Source organism: Engystomops pustulosus, chromosome 5, assembly GCF_040894005.1.
Source record: "Engystomops pustulosus chromosome 5, aEngPut4.maternal, whole genome shotgun sequence".
Classification (NCBI taxonomy): Eukaryota; Metazoa; Chordata; class Amphibia; order Anura; family Leptodactylidae; genus Engystomops; species Engystomops pustulosus.
The window spans coordinates 144,229,377-144,245,988 of NC_092415.1; the positions used below are offsets into that span (position 1 = coordinate 144,229,377).

General features: G+C 40.3%; 1 protein-coding gene across 2 annotated transcripts in view; it reads right to left on the reverse strand.

The window, feature by feature from the left end:
* GPR141 (G protein-coupled receptor 141) overlaps window positions 1-7,608 on the reverse strand; it is a 49,913-nt gene extending 42,305 nt beyond the window's left edge. Inside the window, exon 1 of one of the 2 annotated variants that reach the window (XM_072153295.1) lies at window positions 7,551-7,608. The gene's annotated coding sequence lies outside the window, so the exon portion shown is untranslated. Of the gene's footprint in view, window positions 1-7,521 lie in introns of both variants that reach the window. The other variant, XM_072153296.1, reaches the window with a different exon arrangement.
* Window positions 7,609-16,612: the final 9,004 nt, after the last annotated feature.

A 16,612-nucleotide genomic window follows, 5' to 3' on the forward strand; every position in this document is an offset into this window, starting at 1 on the left:
CATGCTGCCCCTGCTGTTTCCTGTCCATTTCCGTGGTGTTTCCATCCTTTTCTGAGGTTCCCAGGTGTTTGGCCAAGCTTCCCTGTGCAGAGCCTTGGTCCCCTTGAAAAATGCTCGAGTCTCCCATTGACTTCAATGGGGCTCGTTACTCGAAACGAGCACTCGAGCATCGGGAAAAGTTCGTCTCGAATAACGAGTACCCGAGCATTTTAGTGCTCGCTCATCTCTACTTATAATGACACAGGGCAGTTTTGAAAAATAGGTCCGCTCCCTAAAGGCCAAAAGGGGTTAAACTCTAAAAGAAGTCACATCTTATATGGGCTCATGTACCAAAGCAACACCCACTGATTTTAGGACCATTGTTCAAACCCCAAAATTTTGGTAATTTTTTTTTGTGTGTGCCCATGCTGAAAACCTTTAACAAGCAGCATTAAAGAGTTACTGGCACACATGCTTTAGAAGATCACCAATTATGGAGAAACAGACATTGCAGCCACCACATTCAGTGTTCATATGTATAAAATGATGGACATTGTCCATTCTTTAGTGTGTCAGGTCTGATGTCGGGGCCCCCTGATCCTGCAGGCCCAATAAGAAGCTGCTATAGCTGCTACCACTGTAGATACACCCTGTGTGACATCAGCATTAGCAGGGGTATTGATAATTGTTTTGATATATTGGAAATGCTAATGTAATGATACTGTTCATGAAGGTATATGTACCTATTTTGTATTTTGTATTGAATTCTTTTTTTTAAATTTTTTTTAAAAAAAAGCATTAGCAGGGGTAGGATTCAAATTGTTAACAAACTTATTCAATCTTTTTCTATATTTCATCAAAAAACTATTTCATTTAGTCTGCTTTATAGTGTTCTAGTCTAGAGCTTAAAAAGATAATTTAGCTAGCTATGAATAATACAGGAGGATACAGCCCTGATCATATGTAGTAACATAACAATAATGGACATCACTTCTGACATTCCTCTGTATACAGTATACTATTGTATATATATACTATTATATATATACTATATACTCTATGAATACACTCACAATTAGGCATCACACTGATATAGACTCTGACAGTGTCCAATCAATTGTCTTGTTGTCTTCAGAATTGTCCTGACTTGGAGAATAAAATTATCAGGTCGTTCCGAAAACAAAACTGTTCTTGTTGCTCATGGCAACCAATCAGGTTCAGTTTTCATTTTCCCACTGTGGTTTATAAAATAAAAGCTGAGCTCTGATTTGTTGTGCTCACAGACCCTTCTGAAAAAAACGCAATCTTTTAATTAATAAAATGCATCAATAAATTATATAAACACCAAAATGCTGGCATTAAAAATTCAACTTGGTAAATAAGAAACAAGCCCCCATTAGGCTATAATGCCTGAAAAATTCTAAAGTTTTAGCTTTAGTGAAGGGGAAAAAAGATGAGAAATAGTGGCTTGATTAGAAAATCTCAGTTAACAATGGGCACTTTTACACAAACTGCATAGTTTTAACAGAATTTGGTCAGTTTGTATTTTTCAAACTAATGAAAAATGATAATGCATTGCACTTCTATGCATGTCAGAGTGCAATGCAATTTTGATGTATCTCCATAGAATTCTACATGGTGTTTTATTGCAAATATAGAGCATGCTGCTAGTTTCACATTTGTTGAAAAAAAAACATACACATGCACACATGCATGCATAAAAAATGTCTGGAAAAGACCAGTGAATACAAGGATTCAGGTTTCAATGTAGGTCCTGCATATCAGAAACCCTTGCAGAACCCATATGTGAAAAATGTAAGGATGAAGGGAGCTGGAGTGAGCTGGAGATGAGCCAAGCTGATAGAGACTCACCCAGAGCATGGCAAAGTATTGAACTAAATACACAAGGATGCCACACTTTTCAGTCTTTCGATTTGCAAAAATTTAGAACATCAAGTATTTGACACTTTGTATTATTAATCACTTAAAATATCAATAAAACATATTTACGTTTGTGGTTTGTGGTTGTAATGTTTGAAAATGAGAAAACGTTTAAAGGGTGTGAAAACCTTTGCAACTATAAACCTGCAGTTTTTGATGCTGCGGGGTTTTTTTTATCACTTACATATGATTAAAAATCGGTTTGTATGAACAAGAAAACAATTAAAATTGTTAACCCATGATCATTTTTTAATTCAAATATTCATGAATGAAAAAATTGCCACAAACTGGCGATTCAGGCATATAGGCTCTATGTTCAAGGGAAAGGGGGTGATTTAAACTTGTGTTTTATTTTGTTTTCGTTTTTTTACTATTATTTCAAACCCTCTAGGGTACTTTAACCGTGAAGGTTCTGATTGCTCATACTGTATACTGCAATACTACTGTACTACAGTATATAGTCACTATCCATGGTTAACTGTTAACAGGCTAACTGTCATGAATTGCGCCAGCACAGACCGCAGCAGTTACAGGTCGGTGTCAGCTGTATTATACTGCTGACACCTGCTGTGTATGGAGAGAGCTCAGGCTTTGAGCTACCCCCATACACCCCCCACAGCACCAGTCTATAATAGTACATCCTTGTGCACAACTGGATAAATACATCAAGCTGCATTTGCATGATATTTTTTTTTGTAGCAGACTTACTTGAATCTTTTGCTTTTTTATGTTCTGCTTAGTACTGACCGAGGAAAATTTCATAGTAATGCAATTTCCTATTTACAGCAAACAGGATATTGCACCTGAACATTTTTTTTTTGGTTTCTTTCTTTTTGAAAATAAAACTGTATGGTTAAAGCATACTAAACATTCATAAGAGATTTGCATAAATCAACCCTGTGCTAGACAATCTCCATTTTTTTTTAAATATAAAGTGTATTTAATCATCTCAGTGCTCTGAAAAAAATGGTATGATATGGATTGGTGAGCAGTTTTTTGTCTTATTGTCTTTTGTCTTTTTGTTCATCCTAAAATGCTCTATGACACACTGTCACATAAAAAGCCACACTCCCTTTGACAAATCATACCCTTTTCTTGAATTCTACAGATCTATTTTCAGCAAAAGACACTTCACAGTTGAATTTCTATGTAAGTCAGAACTGTTTATTTTATAATTGTAACCCCAGCCACAATTTTTTTGGTCTATGTGACAATTTAATTTGAAAAATGTTTGCCATAAGAATAAGGCTAAGGTACAGTAAATTACAAACATCCAGAGGTCTGTTTGTAAAGTAACTAGGAGTTGTCTATAAGGCAGGTGTTCTTAAGTAGGGGACTTCCTGTATACACTATGGGGCTCATTTACTAAGGGTCCGAATCGCGCACTTTCGTCGGGTTTCCCGACGATTTCCGATTTGCGTTGAATTGCCCCGGGATTTTGGCACATGCGATCGGATTTTGGCACATCGGCACCGGCTTTCACATGACAGAAATCGGGGGGCGTGGCCATCAGACAACCCGAGGGATTCGGAAAAAACACGGAATTTAAAAAAGAATTTGAGTCGCAAGATCAGCACTTGCATGCACCGGGACGAAGAAGGTGAACTTGGCGGACCTCGGCGCTTCAGCAACACGTGGTGGACATCGGCCCCACGGACCTTAGTGAATCCCGGCAGACCCGAATCCTTGTTGGAGAACGCGCCGCTGAAACGCAACTGGACCATGTAAGTAAATGTGCCCCATTATGTTGGAGATTTATCACTGCTTCTTGCGCAGGGCAAGAATTTACGATTAAGGTAGCGACTACGCCACCTCTAGGCTATATGGGCGTAGAAGGGGTGCAGCGGGGCATGGCAGCCAGAGTAGTATGCCCTGTGCTTGCGTAATTTTTAAAATCCTGGCCTAAGCCTAAGCCTCTTGATGTGTCTGGCGGGACGCGTGGGTGGCGTGGCCGCTATCATATACCGGCTCTACTGCTCCTGCTCATGATAAATCTCCCCTTTTAATGCATAAAATACACATAAATTATAAAATTCTTAGAGTTTTAGCTTAAAAAATCTCTACTGTTTTGAGTGATGGAGAGAAGATAAACCTACTGTATACTGAAGTGGGGGATTGTTTTTTTCCATTGAGGTTTTAACAGTGCACAAGTGATGAGTGGGACCAGGCAGCGAAGTACAGAGCTGTGCATACATAATCTGATAGCAGGAGCGCTTGCGGCTCATTTTCATATTTAAAAAAAATGTTTTCTACCCTAATCTGGACGCCCTTGAAGATTATAAAGACGCTGTTGTCCCCTAGAATAAAGAATGAGCAGGTTTGGACATCTACCATGAGTAAACTTGATGGTACATCTCCTTTAAAGAACATTCCTACAACGGTTGTATAGGGCCGTATTGCCCACCGTACCATACTGTACCATACAGTGATGAGACATAAAAAAAATATAAACCATGTCCTATTTTCTCCAGTATTTCCATTCCATATGCCCCATATACACTCACCGGCCACTTTATTAGGTACACCTGTCCAACTGCTCGTTAACACTTAATTTCTAATCAGCCAATCACATGGCGGCAACTCAGTGCATTTAGGCATGTAGACATGGTCAAGACAATCTCCTGCAGTTCAAACCGAGCATCAATATGGGGAAGAAAGGTGATTTGAGTGCCTTTGAACGTGGCATGGTTGTTGGTGCCAGAAGGGCTGGTCTGAGTATTTCAGAAACTGCTGATCTACTCGGATTTTCACGCACAACCATCTCTAGGGTTTACAGAGAATGGTCCGAAAAAGAAAAAACATCCAGTGAGCGGTAGTTCTGTGGGCGGAAATGCCTTGTTGATGCCAGAGGTCAGAGGAGAATGGGCAGACTGGTTCGAGCTGATAGAAAGGCAACAGTGACTCAAATTGCCACCCGTTACAACCAAGGTAGGCAGAAGAGCATCTCTGAACGTACAGTTGTTGAACTTTGAGGCAGATGGGCTACAGCAGCAGAAGACCACACCGGGTGCCACTCCTTTCAGCTAAGAACAGGAAACTGAGGCTACAATTTGCACAAGCTTATCGAAATTGGACAGTAGAAGATTGGAAAAACGTTGCCTGGTCTGATGAGTCTCGATTTCTGCTGCAACATTCGGATGGTAGGGTCAGAATTTGGCGTCAACAACATGAAAGCATGGATGCATCCTGCCTTGTATCAACGGTTCAGGCTGGTGGTGGTGGTGTCATGGTGTGGGGAATATTTTCTTGGCACTCTTTGGGCCCCTTGGTACCAATTGAGCATCGTTGCAACGCCACAGCCTACCTGAGTATTGTTGCTGACCATGTCCATCCCTTTATGACCACAATGTACCCAACATCTGATGACTACTTTCAGCAGGATAATGCGCCATGTTATAAAGCTGGAATCATCTCAGACTGGTTTCTTGAACATGACAATGAGTTCACTGTAGTCAAATGGCCTCCACAGTCACCAGATCTCAATCCAATAGAGCATCTTTGGGATGTGGTGGAACGGGAGATTTGCATCATGGATGTGCAGCCGACAAATCTGCGGCAACTGTGTGATGCCATCATGTCAATATGGACCAAAATCTCTGAGGAATGCTTCCAGCACCTTGTTGAATCTATGCCACTAAGAATTGAGGCAGTTCTGAAGGCAAAAGGGGGTCCAAACCGTTACTAGCATGGTGTACCTAATAAAGTGGCCGGTGAGTGTAAGTCTATGGGAATTATTAAAACATGCTTTGCATACGGTTGTGCACCTTATGCTGCGTACATAGATGTAGAATCCAGGAATTTTGGGGTTGAGCAAGTTAGTAACAGCATTTGCCAACACAATATTTTATGGATACAGAATGGATGTGGTGACATACATGCACATAAAAAATGTCAAGTACATATGGTACTGCAGATACAGCACTGAAATACATTGTGTTTGTGTGGAAGGGGCCTGACCCAGGTGGTTTTCAGTTTTTTTTTGTTACACACTAGCTCCTCAATGTGGAAATACCCAATAATTTAATACCATTTTAGTGCCCAACATATTGTACAGATATGTAGTTTATCTACTAATTATGCCCTGTTTCCTTTAATTTACCTGTAAATACTATAGGGTTCAGGAATAAAAGAGCACTATGGGAATTTGGAAATAACACCCCTCAAGTGAACATTGAGTTAGTATCTTGACCCCATAGGGCTTTCAAAAAGTGAATGTGAAATAGGTATCACAAAGTAGAAATTGCAGTTGTTTTACAAATACGCCATTTCAGTGCCCACTGTGTTGTTTAAAATTATGCCCACGGAGCAGCAGTCTCTGAAAACTATAACAAGGGCTATTCCCTGTGAACACACCCTGTGACATGTTTGTCTCTGCTGTGCATAAAATATTGGGCCCTGGAAATATGTACTTAAGGAAAAATAGTCACTTCACTTTGTTCAACTGCGGATTCATTAATTTAAAAGAAATCCATATGACTTGGGGGTCAAAATTCTTACTTTACCCCTAGATACAGTGTTGAGAATTTAGTTTTATTGTTTAGATTACTATGGATATGGTGATACCTTTTTTATATGTAATTGGGGTTTTTGCAGGATTTTAATTATTTTTTTATTCGTTGATTAATGGTTTTTATTATTATGTTTTTTTTAGTCCACTTTTAGGACCAATGCTTATCTAATCACTTGATAACATTCATTTATTACAGTTTATTAGTTGTTTATTACTTCCTGTTGCTTTTGATAGTTCAAATATAGTTACCTTCTTAAGATAGTAATGACAAACTGAAATATTAGATGTTACCAGCAAGCAAGGGTTGTCTGTAGCATATGTAGTTTATTAGTTGTGTCAACCTATGCACACGATAGGAGTGCCGACAGCAGAAGAGAGGGGACACTATCCCTCATACGGTATGTAGATCCCGCAGTCACTGCACATCTAGGGTGTTAAACAGTCCAGATTGGATCTGTTTCAGGTGCCCGGCTGTCAGGGTGTTCTAAGACTTCTTAGGGACCAATGCAGAAACCCATATGAGTTGTCATTAAGGGGGTAAGGCCATTACTGTACGGTAGTCAGAGGTTTTATTCAGTAATATATGGCAGTACCTTAACCATTAAGTGACCTAGTTTCAGCATGTGCCATTGAGGGTTTGCGTAGAGTTAACATCTATTAAGTACAGACCTTTTCACCTTTTCAGTCTTGTACTCTTTATGTTAAAAACCTTTTTACAGTTTATTGGGGATTCTAAAATTCTTCACAGACTTGACAACTACAACTTATTTTACTATGCTAAAAATATGAACTTTCCCAAATTCTACTATCATACATGCATTTCTACTATTTGACTCTAGACTACTAACTTCAGTACAGCATATAAAGTGTTATTAACCAAACCACTTTGCTGCTGCTGCTGGAAATGTTCCTGCTCATGGTTAAGACAACAAAGGGCATTGTAACCTATTTTAATAATAGGAATGACATGCCCTGTACAATATGCTTGGAATTTAACAAGGGACCTAACAATCACACACTTGTGTCATAGAAATTGTCTTTTACTGAAGATGTATACCTGTATAAGATGTATATAAATTATGCATAATTATCCAAGGCAAGTGAAATCAGTGAACAATACCTCTCTGCAGTCCCCAGCTGTAAAGTATGCAATACATCCTCTGTCCCATCCTATTTTCATTATGGTTTCTGCTACTTCCTCAAAACTATGACATTACCACAAGAAGGCGACGTCTGTCATCAACAAATATGAACAAAATAATGCAAACTTAATGAGGAAACTCTCCCATCAGTAACACTTTCTATCTTTTATGCAGTGTATATATTTTAGTTTTCAGCTTGTTTATTAAAGAGCATAGGGACATATGATGCGTCAAATCATCACACACAGGGAAAAGCAACATCTTTCGTCCTATGTATCTTTAAGATTAGAACAAAAAGGAGAAACGGCCTCCAGGCAAAACTGTAGCATTCAGCAATTTCCTCTTTGTACAACAATGTCATTGAAACTGTCAATGTTCATTAACCCCTTCATTCAATAGAACGTTCATGTACGTCGGGAAATGCGGTCAGTTGCCCATCCCAACGTACATGTATGTCTAGGGGATCGCCCAGGCTCAGTAGCAGAGCCCGTGCGATCGCTGCCGGAGCTCCGCTGTATGTGACAGCCAGGCTCAGTAGCAGGGCCCGTGCGATCGCTGCGGGAGCTCCGCTGTATGTGACAGCCGAGCTCCCACAATAACAGCTGGCATCCCGATACTCGCGATCCCGGCTGTTAAACCCCATAAACATCGCAGTCATAGTGACCGTGGCGTCTATGAAGCAGAGCCGGGTACTCACCCGGCGGGTAGGTATCCTCCATGCAAGGCACGGGGGTGAAAAAACTAAAAACCAGAATGAATGATTTTCTTATTCTCACCAAGAAAGAGTTAAAAAAATCTCATCAATTAGCTATTGAACCCCCCTAAATGATTTAACTCAAAAGTGGATCCCGGAAATAATAAGTCCCCATATGTCCATGTTACAATAAAATAAACATTTTATGGCCAGTAAAATGTGACAATGCAACCTCTGCTCTGAATGGAGCTCCTTCCATGCTATGCCCGGCCGTGTACCCGTACAGCAGTTTACCATGACATATAGGGTATCGGTGTACTCAAGAGAAATTGGGTATTAAACTTTGTGGAGCTTTTTGTCATTTAATCCATTGTGAATTTTTTATTTTGGGCCAAAATTAATGTACTGTCTAAAAAAGTTACAAATTGTAAATTTCACCTCCACTTTGTTTTTACCCCTGTAAAACACCTAAAGGGTTAACAAACTTCTTAAAAATGGTTTCTCATACATTGAGGGGTGTTGTTTCTGTAATGGGGTTATTTATGGAGTTTTACTATTATTAGGGCTCTCAAAGTCACTTGAAAACTGAGTAGGTGCCTGTAAATATAAGTTTTCTCGATTTTTCATTAAAATTTGAAAAAATGCACCCACAATTCTAAGCCCCATAACAACCTAGGTAAATAAGAGGATGCGGAAATAGCCATGCCAACATAAAGTGTACATTTGGTAAATGTTATTTATAAAGTTATTTGGGTGCTATGACCATCTACTTAAAAAGAAAAGAATTTAGAACTTTGAAAATTTAGAATTTTCCAAATTTTTGACAAATTTCTATTTTTTTCATAATTAAACGCAAAAGATATCATCCAAATATTTCCACTAATTTAAATTACAATGTGTGACGACAAAACAATCTCGAAATTACCTGGATATGTTAAAGCATTTGAAGGTTATTGTCACACTATCGTAAAAGCATAGTACAAAATCTGGAACAATTTTGATGCTATATCTTGGTTGTAATGTATATTTGTAACATTGGATAATAATGTTAATGACTATATTAGATGTTGTGCATATCTCCCTCGTTGTTGTACTTGTTGGGTTTGTAAAGGGGGGGGGGAAACTTTCAATAAAAATATCTGATTTTAAAAAAAAAAGGTTATTGTCACGGGTGCTCCCACGATCCCTGTTGCGGATTGCAGGCGTACCCGTGTTCCTCCGTGCTCCCCTGCCCACCCTGCATCGCTGGACTTACCTGTCCCGGCGCAGGCTTCTCCTCTGATTGCCGTGCGTGTTCCTCCGTGCGCCCTTGCTCTCTCTGCAGCGCTGGACTTACCCATCCCGGCGCAGGCTTCTCCTCGGACTGCCGCGCGCGCATCCCCTGCCGCCAAGGCCCTCCCAGGCTGTTGAAAATTTAAAGGGCAAGCGCAAGCTGATTGGTCGCTGGCTGAACACCTCCACTTTTTAATTCCTGTGTATCCTGCGTTTCTGTTTCTCCTGCGTGCCTGAGTGTTCCCATGTATCATGCGTTCCTGATCCCATGTGTTCCTGCTCCTGAGTTCACTTGTCCTGCGTTCCTGTGTGCCTGTGTTCCTGTTCCCATCTGCCTGGACCTCCCATTGCTGACCCCGGATTGGACTTGACGTTGCATCTCTGCCGCCTGCCTTGACCCTGTGCCTGGACCTGACCACGAGACTGTCTCCTGCTAAGGTACCTTGACCTCGGCTGCCACCGCGGGCTAGTCGCACCTGTGGAACGACCTGGTGATACCCTGTTGCAGCAAGTCCATCCCACTTTGTGGCGAGCTCTGGTGAAGACCAAGTGCTACATAGACCCCGGTCCCAGGTGTCAGCTAGTACAACCTCCTGCGGTGGTCCAGTGGGTCCACGCATCCTGAATCCTGACAGTTTTAACCATTTATTGCGACACAGGGCAGATTTGAAAAATCGTGCTTGGCCTGGAAGCCCTAAAGTGGCTTGGTCCTTAAGGGGTTAAAAATAGTAAGTATAGGGGGAGTATTGAAGGGAGACACAAAACTATAGATTTGCAATAGGGAAAAATAACATTTCCTGTGATTGCTGTAGTTTTAATGTAAATGTGCTGCAGGATCAAGGTGTCCGCAACACCCCTGGCAATGTATATGCAAGGGAACAGTTGCGAATAAGGCCCTCTACATGTTAGGACCCATCTAGTGAGACTGATAAACTCATTGAACGGGAATTAGCAGCTGTGATCCTGCCTGAACAGGCAATGGTTAACTGGGTGTGAGTTGTCAGCCAATTGTATTTCACCATGTACACTGGATTGCGACTGGAGAGTTAGCCACCACCTGACCAGGATAAGAAAACCCCTGGGCATGGGAGAAGCAAATCCACTTTGAGCACATGCTCTTTCCAGCAAAGTCATTAAAGCACATGCTCTTACCACATGCATCTTGGAATACAGCTCTACCCTGAGAGCATATCCTGTCACAGAGAGAGTGAAGAGAGAGAAACAGTGTCAGCCCACCATCAGTGCTAACACATAACCTAATCCCAGGACCAGAGCCGGGAGACTCAGAGCTGCAGCTTCTTCAACTGGACACAGCTCCATCCCAGCCTGCATCTACTACCAGGCTGCTGAACCATTCCTGAGGACACCTCTCCATTACCACTCCAGTACCAGTTCTGCTGTGAGATCATTTAGGCCGTTGCCTACTGTTGTTCAATAAAGAACCGAGAGTTATTTTGCACAACGCTACCTCTGTCTGATCCCTGAATACGCCAGTCACCACCACGGGCTCCCCATCCATTACCCAGGGATACAGCCTACAGACACTAAGGGGTTGCCCAAGGTAGAACCAGTACATCAGCCTCTCCCACCATATTTCTTGCACACACCACCTGCTGGAGACCTGCCAGGCTGTAGGACAGCCCTCTGGTCCTCATACCAAGCCTAGGCCGCTACTGCCAGCCACTCTGGTATTCTGGGCCCCGGGTGCCTCCAGGCTTCAAGAAAAGGCTAGGCCCTGGTGGGGGATGTTGCATATCCATATGTGAGTGCTCAGGTTGCTACGTTTTCAAGAAGCCTTCCATTCCATTTGTGCGGATTGCATGGATCCACTTGAACATCATCAGGCGTGAAACCCTAAATTGAACATCCTTAAGATACAGGTTTAGGAATTTGGGAGCTGAGGCATGACTGCTGTCATGTGGCCCTACAAATATACAAAGTTTATGTGCATGTTTCCATAGCAACAAGCACTTGACAGAGAACACTAAGGGAAAAAGATGGATAGAACCAGAGAATTAACCAGTTAAGGACCGGGCTCTTTCCTGTTTTTTCATGTCAATTTTTTACTCCCCACCTTCAAAAATCTATAACTTTCTTATTTTTACACGTAAAGAGCTGTGTGACAGCTTGTTTTCTGTGTAACAAATTGCACTTCATAGTGATGGTATTAAATATTCCATGCCATCTACTCAGAAGTAGGAAAAAAATTCCAAATGCAGTGAAAATGGTGAAAAAACACATTTGCGCCAATTTTCTTGTGGGCTTGAATATTACGTCTTTCACTGAGCGCCCCAAATTATATGTCTACTTTATTCTTTGGGTCGGTACGATTAAGGGGATACCAAATTAGTATAGGTTTTATAATGTTTTCATACATTTACAAAAATGAAAACCTCCTGTACAAAATGTTTTTTTTTTTATTTTGCCAACTTCTGGCGCTAATAACTTTTTTTATACTTTGGTGTACGGAGCTGTGGGTGGTGTCATTTTTTACGAAATTCGATAATATTTTCAATGATATCATTTTTAGAACTGTAGGACCTTTTGATCACTTTTTATAGATTTTTTTTATATTTTTCAAAATGGCCAAAAAGTGCCATTTTTGACTTTGGGCGCTATTTTCCATTACGGGGTTAAACGCATTGAAAAACAGTTATCATATTTTGATCAGGCATTTTCGGATGCGTCGATACCTAATGTGTTTATGATTTTTACTGTTTATTTATATTTATGCCAGTTCTAGGGAAAGGGGGGTGATTTGAAATTTTAGGCTTTTTTATTATAATTTTTTTTAAAACTTTTTTTTATTTTTATTTTTACTATTTTTCAGACTCCCTAGGGTATTTTAACCCAAGGTTGTCTGATAGATCCTATCATATACTGCCATACTACAGTATGGCAGTATATGGGGATTTTCCTCATTATTCATTACAATGTGCTATCAGCACATTGTAATGAAGGGGTTAAAACGAAATAGGCTACCATGGAGATGGATCGACGCTCCTCGATGACGTCACGGGGAGCGGCGATTCTTTTTGAGGCTGCCGGCAGATTTGCAATATGCAGCAAAGACTTACCGGCTATGGAGAGGGCTCAGCCCGTGAGCCCTCTACATGCAGCGTGACCCGACCGCCGCCGTGAATACACGGTGGGCGGTCGCGAACCGGTTAAACCTTTTCCCAGAAATAGTCTACCCGGTATGGTGGCCACCGCACCTGGGCTACATCTATAGTAATATAAGTTCTAAGTCTGGAGGGGACTAAACAAGTCTTATGCAGAGCTTTTATGGAGATGCAACTGTGCAACAATGATGCCATCCCGAGAGTGACTTCTGCAGACCAAGATATTTTTCCTATTGGACCATGAAAGCCAATATCATGTTCTTAAAGGGCATCTACCACCAGGATGAAGGACTGTATGGAAATGAGCCTGAGGGGCTCCAGGTAACATGGGTGTTAATGGAGCCTGGAGCCCCTCAGACTTATACAATCTTTCATCCTGGTGGTAGAGATGAAAGTTGCTGAGAAAAAATTGAATACATAAGAGATGTGACCCTCAGAACACAAGGGGACTTGCAGATTGATTCAAAAGATATATTGGTCACCTACAGTATTGCTGTGTATTGAAGATGCAATTGGGGGGTTTTAAAAGTCTCAAACTCCCCTTCCCAGGATGTCATCAATATATATCGGGGGGCAATATATATATTATTGCTTTACTCGAGTATAAGCCTAGTTTGGGTTTTCAGCACATTTTTTGGGGTTGAAAAACTAGGCTTATACTCAAGTATATATGGTAGTGTTGGCCAGACTTACGGTCTTATCATGGGCCATGGCCACAAACCTTTTTATTGCATGTATGTATTTTAAAGCATAACTGTAAGGTTATAATGAATTTACCAAATTATTATATGTGATTTCCCCATTAAAAAAAGAGAACAATAACTGCTTTGGCTCCTCACCATTTCCTTTCCAAAGTTATGGCATTTTCTGTTCTGAAAATGTTTGACAAAAAACTTTCTCACCAGAGGTGAAGTGGGCAGAGGCTAATATCTGACATTCTATGCCCTCAAGCTGAGGCCAGTTAGCTTGCCCACAGTTCCCATTATGCCTTGTGTTCTCTGTCAAGGTAATTTAGCATTAATTCTGTTTAGTTTACTACAAGTAAATCCACTGAACACTGCACACTTTACATGCAGGATGTATGTGGTGACCATCCTGGCAGCTTCCATCAAATGGAGGAACAGGGAACATGTAATAAGTGGAAGAAATCCAAGTACACCAGTTACATGAAGTCTTTAGCTTGTGCTGTGGGACCAATAAGTGTTAATAGCTTATCTGCACAGTGCTCGAAGGGTCAATGACAATATCGGGGAAGGACTGCAGCATGAGGTGCAGAGAGAGACAGAGAAAGTTCTGTAGAATCATAGACTGGGATGGAGGGACTTATGGGGAACAGCAGAGACCTTGTACCTCACTATGCAGAAGACATCTGTATCCACCACAGTCTTCGAACACATCCAGCTCTGCTACATTGACAGAGAGAGCTCTCTCACATAACCTCCTCCCATGAAACAGCAGCCCCTCCCCTCCCATGAAACTGTCCAGTTTGTAGAGTTGCTGGGCAGAGGATGCAGTCATTGCAGCACTGAGGTAATCTGAGGGGTATAGCAAGGAAGCTGCTGGATTTAGGTGACAAAGATAATAGGAGAAGTCTTACATTCCAAGAGCTATTGATTTGTAGAAAAAAAAAACATTTACAGTTACTTTTTAATGTGTTTCTTGTGTGGCTATGAACTAATAAAAGTGATTTTAGTTTATTGGGTGTGCAGAGTGTTGTCAGCATAAACCAATCCCCAGGAGGGGCAAGAAAAACTTGACAATTTTGGGTTATAAGCACTGGGTGGAAGAGGATAACAACCAACAATTAATTAGCCAATAATCGCCCACCAGGGCTGTAGTGAATGGTTAAAATGTAACTTTTATTTTATTGCTGATTAAGAAAAGTACAGTGAAAGGATTAAAATTACAGGCAGGCGGTACCCGAACTCATACTAATATACTAATATCTTGATAGACCTGATACATTATCAGTAATGATCTAAAACATCAATTTTCCTGTTACAAGAGAATAGAATTATATACAAATGACTCATATCTATATTTGGTACAGTACCTCAGAGTACAAATACAGTAATTATATTCTGATATCAAGAACCGTCAGTATTTCAATATAACTTTACCCTAATGATCTAATGCATATAGGGAATTCCTTAACTATCTTGATACCACTTGGTACATTATAAATCATACATATGAATTCCCATTATCACCAAAGAAGCCTTCACTGCAATTTTGCAGATGACTAACTATTCCCCAACCACTCTTATTTCAATAACTTTTTAACGGTGGAGTTTAATCCATTCTAACCATTTAGTCCATTTAGTCCCCTTCTCTAATGCGCAAGCGCCAACTAGTATCCAATGTTGTAGGTTACCCGACATCATCAATGCGCAGGCACCGACTCTTTCACTCTGCCGAGCGACACTCGGCGATACTGCGCATGCGCCAGACTTTAGGTGTCGCAGAATGGAGTGTGACAAGCAGGGCCGGTTCTAGACAAAGTGGGGCCCCAAAATAAAATGATTTTATGACCAGTCACAGTCAGTAAGAGGCTCCTTTTATATGGTAAAACAAACTGTAATATGGGAGAATTTTAACGGAGATAGATGGATGATAGGGAGATTGACGGGCAGCACGATGGCTCAGTGGTTAGCACTACAGCCTTGCAGCGCTTATCAACATCTGCAAATCATTTGTATGTTTTCTCGGTGTTTCTGTGGGTTTCCTCCGTGTCTTCAGGTTTCCTCCCACACTGCAAAAAATTACTAGTAGGTTGAATAGATTATGAGCCCCATGGGGACAGGGACTGATCTGGCAAAGTCTGTGCAGTGCTGCATAATCTGTGTGCACTATATAAATAAAGGAATTACTATTATTATTAGAGAAGATAAATATGACTGATGATAGAGATTTCTAGATGCAGAACTATAAAGTTGATGATATATACAATAGATGAAAATGAGAGATAAATACAGTAGAAGAGAAATAGAAGATTGATTGAAAAATAGAGAAAAGACAGATAGACTGATAGATATACAGATAGGAGGTAGATGATAAGCATCTTCACCCAGGAATTCAACCAACGGGCAGAATTAAAGAAAACCACATATTTTGTTAAAGCAGACACTTGCATTTAAATGCATTAAAGAGTTTATAAACATAGGCACCTTCATGCAATTTTGCTTCAAACGGAAGCATTTTATGTTTTAACATTTTAAAATTTTACTTTGATGGCAAAAAATGTGCTCTAAACAGAAAATATTAACCTACACATCTTCTAAATGTAATAGATGGACATGAGTAGAGTTCACAAATGCCTCATATTGATATGTTCCCATGAATAAATGATCATATCAATAAAACTGTAATAACTAGATATCTGCTTTTCACCTAGAAATTTTAAGACAGTCACAACCTGCAAAATATAGCAATAAAACAGAATAAAAAGTAAAGGCGCCATAAAACCTATAAAATTTTGAAAGCAGACAACCAGACGATGCATTTGGCAATTAACATTAAAATTACTACAAATCCAATAAAATATGTACACATCCAGAATACTTATATAAAGAGAACATACTTTCCTAAAACGGTAAGATGTGAGGAGATCATACAGACCCCACATGTGTATATTCACCAAAATATGCAGCAAAGCAAACATTAAATCCACAGGGGACACCAAACAATTTTTGCAGAAAATTGCACTAAGCGTCACACAGATCTATCATTACACAATGGTAACCCAAATAAATAACTATATATCCATAAAGCAAGCTAATGAGATAATAAAAGTCATGTTTAGATGTGCGCCATTGTATTAGCCGCACAATAACAGAACCCTCCGCGGTTCGTAAGAATGAGAGTGAGAACGTTATAACATAGGTGTAAATAATGGAGGATGGTGTGAATTAAAAACTTTATTCCAGAACATGTGTGTGTTTTTGGTGTTACA